Raw genomic sequence first — 11824 nt, 5'->3', positions numbered from 1 at the left:
GGGGCATCCTATACAAAGAGTTTGTATAAGACCTGACCACGAAGTGTTAACGTCTCGTTATATAACACCGTTCATGACAGAGACTTCACTTCACTAAGATGACCATAGGTAAAATGACCTCAATCTTGAGTGAGTTGGGAACTCCTGCCATTAAAGGCAGTCCTTTGATTTGTATGGGTGCGATTGGCCAGTTTGCCGATTCAAACCTACCATTTTGGGGTTTTGTCTGATTTGGGAGCTGGAAACTCTGCTACACAAGATGGAATTCACTTCTCCCCCGAGGTAGGGATAAGTAGATAGATAGCTCCCTTAAGGGCTGATTCCGGGGCTTGAACGATGTGGCGCCACACACCTTCTCTTGGCCCGAGAGGTGTTCACACATAGTTGGACTATGTTGTATTGTTCATTAGAGGAATCAATGGTACTTAAGGAATGAGATGTAACTATAGGGGCATAACGGTTATTTGGCCCAATTGTACTTACGAGCATCTGTGAAAGGTCATCGTACTCATGATTGGTTATATTCGATGGACACAGGAATATATCTATGGTAAGAAGAGTTCAGCTATTGGTCTTTAGTGGAATGCCTGACAGATAACGGATGGTGGATCTCGTGGCTAAAGAGTTTAGTCAGTTATTCACGTACTGTTGGAGCTTCGAGCCACAGGTCCATTAGATCCCCTGGGTAGCTTGGATAAAGCCGAGAACCAGTATTTGGGTTAATTTGAAATGTTCAAATTGACAAGAGAAAGTTTGATTATATATGATATAATTGGACAGGTTAATTATATATGATATAATTGGCTAAATGTATGAGATACATTATTTTGGAGGAAATTAGATATAAATATGATTTATATCACGTAGAGGAGAAAATACTATAGTAGATATGTGATATCAAACTGTAGGATAAAAATATCATATGATTATATTTATTAATTAATTAGTTGGTTCATTATATGATAATTAATCCAAAATTCACGTTTGGACATGGGTTAGTGGGGCAATGTTGGTTATTGTAACCGATGGGTTAAAATGAAAAATGTTTTTATTTTGAATCGGAGTCATTCAATCGATCGCCCAAAAAGAAAAGAGAGAAGACACGCATTATTGAGAATAGAAAACGAATGCTTAAATAAAAATGAGAGCCTATACGATAGTCCTTTCCGCCTAAACGATCGTCATCTTCGCGCCTAAACGATCACACACTATTTCCTACACGATCGGATATCTTCTCTAAATGATCTTATAGTGTGCCAATTTTATTAAACGATCGTATACCTTTTCTTAAACGATCGTTCAGTAAATCCTACACGATCGTGTAGCTCTTCCTAAACGATAAGCATTTCTGCTATGCGATAGCGGCTTTTTCCCTCCCACTTGCTTATTGCCTACATGATTCATGTTTCCTCCTTCCTCTACCAAATTCACCAAAGACCACCCTTTGGGTTTTCACTTCGAGAATACCTGGGGCTCTTTAGTAATGGTGTCATCCCCACGACGTTCGTGTTCGTGCATTGGTTGTGCTGCTGTTATTGACGCTGCCACTGGCCGTTGGTAGATTGCTTGGAGGGTTCCACTGCTTGGAGTGCTGAAGTTTGAAGAATGTCTTCAACTGGTATGACACTCTTTCCCTTATGATTTTGTTGTTCATAGCATGCAGTTAATTAAGATTTGTTTGCATAACTGTATATTGAATGTATAATATTTGTATTTCAGTCACTGTAAGATCGGAGCGATCCAAATGTGCTCATGGATCTCTTAGATATGAGATCCTTCATGAAGGTAGGTGATGGGAGAAGGTGTTTTGTGTGGAGGGCTCCGTGGTTGCCTTGGGAAACAATTTTGGATACATATAGTCCTAGGGTGGTGTTTGATGCGGCGAGTAGTAGATAGGCGCGATTATCAAATTTTCTCGATAGAGAGGGGGGCTGGAGGTGGCCTTCTATTTCGTAGGAGTTGCGTGAGATTTGGGGTTTGATTCAGGCAGTGGGGCCTAGGGTGAGTGGTGAGGATTATTGGGTGTAGGTGCCGAGTGCTAATGGTTAGTTTTCTATTGTGAGTGTGTGGGAGAGTTTGCGTCATCGTTGTCCTAGGGTGTCTTTGGTGCGACTTCTATGGTTTAGGGGTGGTATTCCTCGGCACTCTTTTTATGCCTGGCTGATTGTAAGGGATAGGTTGGGTACTCGGGATTGGGTTAGAAGGTGGGATGTTTCGTCTGATGGTGTGTGTCTCTTGTGTGTGGTGGGTTAGGAGTCTCAGAATAATTTATTCTTCGAGTGTGGGTTTGAGAGAGAGGTATGGTCGAGTGTGTTGTGTTTGTTGGGGTTGTCTCATCGGGTGGCTGGGTGAGATGTCGAGCTGAGTTGGGTTTGTCGAGTGGGAGCGGGTAAGGGGGTACGTAGTAAGTTGTTTTGTGTCTTCTGGTGTGCTTCTATTTATTATATCTGGCAGGAGAGGAATCGTCGACTACCTGGAGGTCGTCCAAAGATGGTGTCTGCTTTATTCCATCTATCTCTATGGTTCATGCTCGTGTTGTTTCTTGGCGGGTTGATCTTCTTGGTATTCTCTAGTTTTTATTAATGTTATTTCTTCCTTATTGTGTTTGTCTTTAATGTTATTTCTTCCTTATTGTGTTTGTCTTTTTGTTTTCTTTGGGTGTTGCCCTCGGTTTGTGGGGTTTATTTTGATTCGTGATTGTTTCTCTGGACGGTTATTCTGTTTTCTTTTGCTATGGATTTTGATCTTTGGTTCTATTAAGAGCTCGGTCTTTGTTGTTGCTTTGTTTGTTGTGGTGCTTTGATCCCGGGCTGTGGGATCCTCTTGTTGTTGTATAATAATATTACCTATTCAAAAAAAAAAAATTATATCATATATAATTAGATTAAATTAATTATATCATATATAATTAATTCCCTCATTTAATTTGAACAATTCAAATTAATCCAAAATTGATTTTCATTTAATCCTTGTTGGGCTACAGAAGGGACCTCATGGACCTGTAGCTTGAAGCTCTAAAGGTACTTGAATAATTAATTAAAATCCTTTAATTAAATATTTTAATTAAATTATTCAACATCTATTAACTGTCGGACACTCAATAAAGATCGACAATTGCACTCTTCACACTAAAGATCAACATCCATTAATTGTTGGGCATAAGGAATCCGTCTCATTTCCTTAACATTTTGAGGTGTCTTAGGACACTGTTCCTTAGACAATATAACTTCATGCCTGTTGGGCATAAGGAATCCGTCTCATTTCCTTAACATTTTGAGGTGTCTTAGGACACTGTTCCTTAGACAATATAACTTCATGCCTGAAAGGGAGTAAACCTCTCTTGGAGTTTTGCATCGAAAATTTGACAATCATTTTGTTAATATACGATGTTTGAGACAAGCCTAGCGTCTTGTTCTTTCGATCTCTAAAGATTTGAATGCTCAAACAAACTGTGCCTCCCCAAATCTTTTATTTGCAATTGGGTCGCTAGCCAATTCTTAATTTCAGTCAATAGACCTATATCATTCCTAATGAGTAGGATATCATTTATATATAACATGAGTAGGGTATCGTTTATATATAACACTAAAAAAGCTACTGAACTGTTGATGATTCTCTTGTAAACACAAGACTCATCAACATTTTGATCAAAATTATAAGATTTGATCAAGGTATCAAATCTTATATTCCAAGATCGAGAAGGTTGCTTCAATCTATAGATAGATCGATTAAGCTTGTAAACCTTTTGCTCTTGACCTTGAGTTATGAATCCTTTAGGCTGCTTCATATAAATGGTCTCCTCAAGATTGCCATTTAGAAAGGCAGTCTTGATGTCCATTTGCCATATCTCATAGTCATAATATGAGGCAATAGACAGGAGGATCCAGATAAACTTCAATATGGCAACAGGTGAGTAAGTCTCCTCATGGTCGACTCCCTCAACTTGGGTATATCCCTTTGCCACAAGTCTAGCCTTAAAGGTTTGCACCTTCTCATCAACTCCTTGTTTTCTCTTATAGATCCATTTGCAACCTATAGGTTTGACACCATCAAGTTAATCTACAAGATCCCAAATAGAATTGAAGTACGTAGACTCCATTTCGAGATCCAACTTTGATCCGCTCACATTTGTCAACATCCTCCATTGCCTTCTTGTAAGACAATGGATCCTCAACATCTCTGTCAACTACCATAGCTAGGATTTTTGTTAAACTCATATAACGGATGGGCGGGTTCGTAACTCTTCCACTATATCGAGGTTCCCTCAATACTTGAGGTGGACATGACCTACTAAATGAACAAAGTTCAACAACTCTTATTGAAGTGTTGGGTTCTTCAACAACTCTTATTAAAGGTTCAATAGTTTCCTTGGAAAGTTCTTTCAACACAATCTTACTATGGGGCTTATACTCCCTTATATGGTCCTCTTCTAGAAATGTAGCATTTGTCGACACAAACATTTTTATTTTCTTTTGGACCATAGAAGTAACCCCTCTCATTCCTTTAGGGTAGCCTACAAATAGGCACAATTTTGAACGAGGTTCCAGTTTCTTAGGATTTGCCTCAAGCATATATGTTGGGCAACCCCAGATCCTGAAATGATGTAAACTACCTTATGACCATTCCATAGTTCTAAAGGTGTTCTCGTAACATTCTTGGATGGAACACATTCAAAATATAAGTTGCAGTCTGTACTGCATAACCCCAAAACGAGTCCGATAGGGATGCATAACTCATCATAGACCGAACCATGTCCAACATGGTTCGATTTTTCCTTTCTGACACACCATTCTGCTGAGGTGTACCAGGTGCTGAGAGTTAGGATACATTTCCATGTTCTATTAAATAGTTCTGGAATGTAAGATCCAAAAACTCTCCACCTCAATCAGATCGAAATGTTTTAATTGTTTTATTTAATGTATTTTCAACTTCAGCCTTAAACTCTGAATTTTTCAAAGGCTTTAAACTTCTATTGCATTAAATAAACGTACCCATATCTTGAATAATCATCAGTAAAAGTGATGAAATATTTAGACCCTCTTCTTGCCTTAACATTCATCGGACCACATAGGTCTGAATGTACAAGCTCTAAGGGTTCTTTGGCCTTATGACCTTTTCCAATAAAAGATCTTTTAGTCGTTTTGCCTTTAAGATATGACTCACACACAGGTAAATTTTTTTTTCTAACTCGCTTAGAAGTCCATTCTCAACTAATCTCTCAATTCTATTGAGATTGACGTATCCTAACCTTAGGTGCCAAAGACAGGCATTTTCTTTAGGAGAAATTTTAAGGCTTTTATTTTGAGTTACCGCAGTTTTAAACATTTCAGTGTTAAGGAGGACTTTAGTTGCTAATGGCCTTAACATGTATAAATTATCTTTCAGCTTAACAGAACAAACATTGATACCATCTTTGCAAATAAATTCTTTATTTATATTAAAAGAAATAGTATAATTATATTCCAATAAATATTTTACAGAAGTTAAGTTCCTCTTTAATTCAGGAACAACAAATACATTTTCTAACAAAATATGTCTATTCTATAAAGTAAGTTGGAGTCCTCCCACTTTCACAATTGAGACGACGTGCCTAGTTCCAACATGCATCGTCATTTTCCCAGCCTTCAATTGTCACCAGGAACTAATTTCCTGAAATGAAGAACAAACATGGTTAGTGGTGCTTGAATCAATTATCTAAGCTGAATCATCATTCTCCACTAAACAAGTCTCCAATACAAGTAAATCATATTTACCTTGCTTGACCTTCTTCCTTTCTACCAAGTATTTGGGACAATTTCTCTTCCTGTGTCCTTCGTAATTGCAATAGAAACAAATTCCCTTTGTAGCCTTGGCCTTCTTGCCCTTCTAGGTAGTAGCTGGTGGATTAGCTTTCCCTTTTCCACCTTTCTTCTTCTTTCACTTTTTGGTGATGGAAGAAGAAGGTATAAACTTAGTTCCAGAGGACGATCCTTTGTAGAACTTCTTAGAGAACAAGGCAACATTTGCCTCTCCCTTTTGTTCCTTGCTTTTCATCAAGGACTGAAATGTCTGAAGCTCATCGAGCAAGGTGGTCAGGTTATAATCAATCCTAACAGCATTGCTATGGAACTGTCTATTCTTTCTTACTAGTCCTTTCATAAGATAAGATGGTGTTAAGTAATTTTTAATATCCATCATTTCTTTTAAGTCATAACTAAATAATCATCTCATACTAGTTTTCATAAAGACATTACCAAGCAGTAGAACATAACTTGTGATATTACACTGAACAAATATTTTTATGTAAAACTTTTCATAATACTTTTACTGCTTGGACATATCTGGCGAGGACAAAGAATCCGTTGATGAGCTATAGGGACATTCTGGACTTACGATGTAAGTTAGTCTACATAACCTAAAAGCTTGGGCTTTGATACCAACTGTAACGATCTGATTTTTCGAGATCTCTAACATATGTCGTTATTTCATGATTATATATTTACATTCAAAACATTTGACCTTTGAAGTACAATTCTTTAAAACAAGAATGACACTTCAAACCATTTTATCAAATCAATAACTAAACAAATGAATAAAACTTCTGTTCGTGGTCCTCTAAAAATATTTACGAAAAATAACAAACAAAACATTAAAATTTTTTTTCCAACATTGAGTTCCCGATTAAAACTTTTAAATAACTTAAAAACATAAACTAAGAAGAAACGATTTTCTTGTCCCATATGGCACGGTCATGGGTCCCTCTTGTTACTCGCCGGTCTGTTCCTGTCCTTACTTGAAAAACATAAAATAAGAAAGGATGAGTAAAAAAATCCTTAATAAATGACCCCAAATATTACAAAAAAAAAATTATGCTGAATAATTTTAATCTTGTCGGAAAGCACCTTGAGAGTCTGTAAAACCCAATTTCAACATCAAAATAATATGAGTAAGCCAAAACTTAAACCAAAATTTGATGGGTATTCAAGATCTTCCAAGAAAACCAATAAAACACCAAATGACTTATCCAAAATATCAATTCAGGCGGCAATGATGCTAGCGGCGATGGTGGAAACCATAGACGAATGGTGGGCGTTACTATCAGATGGTGCAAATTGTTTAGACTAGCGATTAGTAGTGAGGGTCTTGTATGAGGAGGGTTTGCAAGAGTGAGAGAGAGGGAGATTTCCAGTTTTACAGATTTTATTCAGTAGCGATTAAGATAAACCAAAGCTCCAAACAACAATCTAACCATTCAAAACGATGTTCCAACCGTTCAAAACAAAACCCTATACGTCCCGAACAGGCTGACCAAATTTCAGCACGTTCCAATGGTTCAAACTCCAACAATCGACAATTTTGTGGAAGCTGTCTCTGAAAAACCGAATTGCTATCTTTCTCTCTAATTTTATGCCTCTTTCACTCTCCTTTTATTGCAAATATCCCAATTCTTTCATTTTTTTTTTCAAAATTTAAAAAGATAAATCAAATATTTTTATCACAATATCTCTAAAATCTCCAAAGATTTTATCAAATTAATAAATCAATTAACTTCTCAAATTACCTTATTTTAGACTCCAAAAACCAAAATTAAAGGACATAAACTCCATCAATTTGATACAAATTAAGTGTGTATTTGGAATACATTTTCAAGTGTTTAATTTAAAAATAAGTCATTTTGGAAGAAAATGAAGTATTTAGCAACCACTCAAAATAGCTTTTCAAGTTATTTTAATTAGTTTTTTTTTATCAAAAGTGTTTAAAAAAAATGAATTTTTGAAAAAACACTTTTTTTCTCAAGTCAATCCAAACGGGCCCTAAATCCTTCCAAATATTTAATCAAGTTAAAACCACATAAAACTAATTATCTCCTCAATTATTTTAAGTTGGCTCCAAAATCCAAAAACTAAAAGAAATTAAAGGCCAACAATTTAAGATAATTAACCCCAATTTATCCGGAACTCGGGATATTATAGAAATTCAATAGTCACTTACAATAAAACTACAATTAATTAATTGTAATATGAAAAAATACGTTTAAAAAGACAATTACAATCAAACCAAATTAGTTAAATGGAAAAAAAACTTCAGAAAGGGCAAAATGGAGAGAAAAAGTTTCTTCCTTATAGCCACTTTTATATATACTATAGACTATAGATGTATGTTTTACAATATTTTTCTCAATGCCAACGAAATATTGGAGATTTTTTTTTAAAAAAAATTAATGAAATCTTAGTGGTTGTGATTTGGTCAATTAATGATTATCCAACCTTTAGAACTTTCGTTCCTTGAAAAAACTTTTGATACTTAGTTCTCACCTTGTCCTGTTGTTTTGGGATTTCTTCATCAATCTAAGTGAATAAGTACTTCAAACTTTAGTTGTCCATAAATCTAAGTGACATATAATATCTCCAAATTACCAAAGCAAAGACAGTTGAAATCAAACCCAAACGCTCGTAAACATCCAACTATTTTAACTTAAAAGTCAAATCAAACTTAGTATTTGATCTCAAAATATGAATTTCCTTTATCTTCTTAATATAATAAAACCTTTCTTAAATACAATTATTTTCTTCACACTTATCTTTGTTGAGGCCAACAAATTTTAAGGTGGGCTTTCCATTTTCCAAGTGAAATATAACCTCTATACCAAGCAAGTCATGTGATTATCTATAGTAATTGACAATTCAATTCCAAACTTCAAACTTTAGAAGAGAGCATCATCCACAAGTTAACTTGAGTCCTTTCATCACAACAAAGACATAGACAAAACATAAGTAGATTTGAAGCATCCTGAATTCAATCCTTTATAACTCCTTAACCTCTCAAATCCACTTTTTTTTTTTCCCGTCCATCAACAACCTTAGTTTCATGCTTGACATTTGTTTTACATTGGCACGACTTCCTTTATGCATCCATACTTCCATTATTTACAATAAAATCGCAATGCAAACTCACTGGTATAAAAGCTTTGTCCTTCTTAGAAGTTATTGCAATTCCCAGATTCCTTCTTAGAGTTGGTCCATGGAATTTGAAGAAGTTGGTTGAGAAGGAGATTGGAGAAGTGGCTGATCTTAAGCAGTTGTACAATGATGAGGTGAAAAAGTTTGGCAAGCTGGGTTTCAAAATAATACATTAGTATGAATATAGTTTTTTTAGTTCTTTTATGTTTTGACATTAGTTTCTGCTGGTTCCATATAATGCTAAAAGATAGAAACATTGTGGTTTACTGAGAGTATAACTACTTGAGGAAAAAAGTGAAGACTGTTAGTTGAAACGTACATTTCTATGCAATTCTAAAGTGGGAAGAGCATCTAGAAAACTTGGCACATGAAGTTCTAGTTTATGTCAATATTATAACCAATATACTTGAAGGTTTTTAGTGACATTCAACCTTTGACTACAATTGTAAACCAAAACACCATCAAAATGTAGCATTTTAATTTATCCTGCTTTTAATAGATAGCATTTTAATTTGGAGGTAATTTGAGTTGAAAGGCTTCAAAAGAGTGAAAATTATGAAACTGCTACTATCACAGGGTTGCAACGCTAGCCTGACGCTCTACCCTGATGCTTTAAGATAAAATGTGCAGCGTTGCAATGCTATTTACAGCGTTGTAATGCTCCAAGTTGCACAATGTCAACATTGCAATTCTGCCATAATTTCTATAAATACTCCTCCTCGACCCTAGGTCAAAACATACTGAACTTGAGAGGCCGAATCGACAGAGGCCGGAGTTAGACTTCATCCTTCTTCCTTTTCCCTCAATTTTCAATATCTTTAGTAATTTATCGAGTAGATGCTAGATTGTAGCTTCTCATCCTCCATGGGAAGGTAAGATTTTAGTTTCTTAGTTTAGGGATTTAGAGGAACTCGATGTAATTTTGTGAGATTTCAATTTATGATGTATACAAACTTGTTTATGGATTTTGATCCGAATTTATATTTATGAATTGCATGATTTTAATTGTTGATTAACGCCCAATAATTTTGTCGTGTGATTCTAATGCTTTATGATTACCTTGTAATATCTGATACATATTTATAGGTTAATCCCATTGGAAACTAAGATATCTCGATTAATTGCGATTCTAATGGTTACCTTGAAATATCCTCTAAGTTAAGATATCTCGATTAATTGCGCTTTTATCTTTATTTTATGTAATTTCAATTATCCATCGCCTCCCCCCCGCCCCCCCCAATTTATCCCTTTAACTGAAAAAAAAAACTTTGATGAACTAATCTTCCATGCTTCCCTTAGGTCCGACCCCAGACTTGCTGCTTGTACTATCAATTAGTATAAGTAGTTCGTTCAGTGATTTATAAATATTATTTGTGTAGGCGCGGTTTTACGGGTGACGGTAAACGCGACGCTACCAACTAACAATCCCTACTGCATAGCAAATGTCAGGTCTGATACATAACATTGCATACATAAGGCTGCCAACAGCTGATGCATAGGGAATTCGTCTCATTTTCTCAACCTCTTGAGGAGTCTTAGGACACTGTTTCTTAGAAAATACAATTCCATGCCTGAAAGGTAATAAACCCTTTTTGGAATTGTGCATCGAATATTTGACAAACATCTTGTCAATATACGATGCCTGAGACAAGACCAACCTTTTGTTCTTACGACCCTTGATAATCTGGATCCCTAGAACAAACTGCACCTCTCTGAAATCTTTCATTTGGAATTGGACGGCTAGCCATTTCTTTACATCAGTCAGAAAACCTACATCATTCCCACATGAATAGGATATCATCCACATACAACACGAGAAAAGCTACTGAGTTGTTGATGATTTTCTTGTAAACATAAGGCTCATCTGAAGGAACTTTTATCAAAGAGAACCTATGAGCAGAAGCAAGATTGTTCCAAATTCATTATGACAGAAGCATTCACAAACATACAAACTAGTTATGCATTTAAGAACAAATCACGACATGCTTTAGAAATGAAGTGAGAGACTTACCTTTGAAGAACTCTTCTTTCACAGGTCTCTCGCTCTCGTGAAGAATTTGGACAGTAACAATTCACTCTCGTCCAGATCGTCTACCCAATCGTCTAGTCACGAACAAACTTCTCCACGAATAGGCAACCTTTCGGACACCACCACTCAGTGACCTTGGCATTCTCGGAGTGAGAAACTAGAAGGTGTGGGCTCTATTGGATTTGGTAGAGGTTTAAAGGAAGCAACGATCGCACTTAACGACCAAGCAAGTGAAAGAGTAGTGTCTATCGTATAGACTGCGGTGCTTGATTGTTTAGTAAAGGTACACGATTGTTTAGTAAAACATACACGATCGTTTAGAGAAATTCGCTAGCCACACGATCGTTTTGTAAAATACTACACGATCGTTTAGACAAACACTTGAAGTTGTTGTGTAGTCTCTCGTGAGCTAAACGATAGGCAGTGTACTCAATTAAGCAATTCTACGATTCTCTTTAAAAAATGAAAACATTTTTCATTTTATCCTTCAGTTCTGAAGACTGAAAACAACTTCCTACTTTCACGCATAGTTAAGGAGAAACCACCAACAATTATCTCATAATTGTTTTAATTATAAATAAATGTAATAACTAACTTATCATATTATATTTATAATCTATAGTTTCAATATCACATCAAATGCAATATATGAACCATAGTCTTTTCTCCTCCATTAGATATAAATCATATTTATATCCATTTTCCTCCAAATAATGTATCTCATACATAATGTCAATCATATCATATATAATTGACCCGTTCAATCATATCATATATAATCAAACTCCCTCTTGTCAATTTGAACACTTCAAACTGACCAAAAACTGATTCTCAACTTAAATCCATTGAGTTACCA

Source organism: Benincasa hispida, chromosome 3 (assembly GCF_027475165.1).
Source record: "Benincasa hispida cultivar pf3 chromosome 3, pf3_genome.v1.1, whole genome shotgun sequence".
Classification (NCBI taxonomy): domain Eukaryota; kingdom Viridiplantae; phylum Streptophyta; class Magnoliopsida; order Cucurbitales; family Cucurbitaceae; genus Benincasa; species Benincasa hispida.
Note: the sequence above shows the minus strand (reverse complement) of the source record.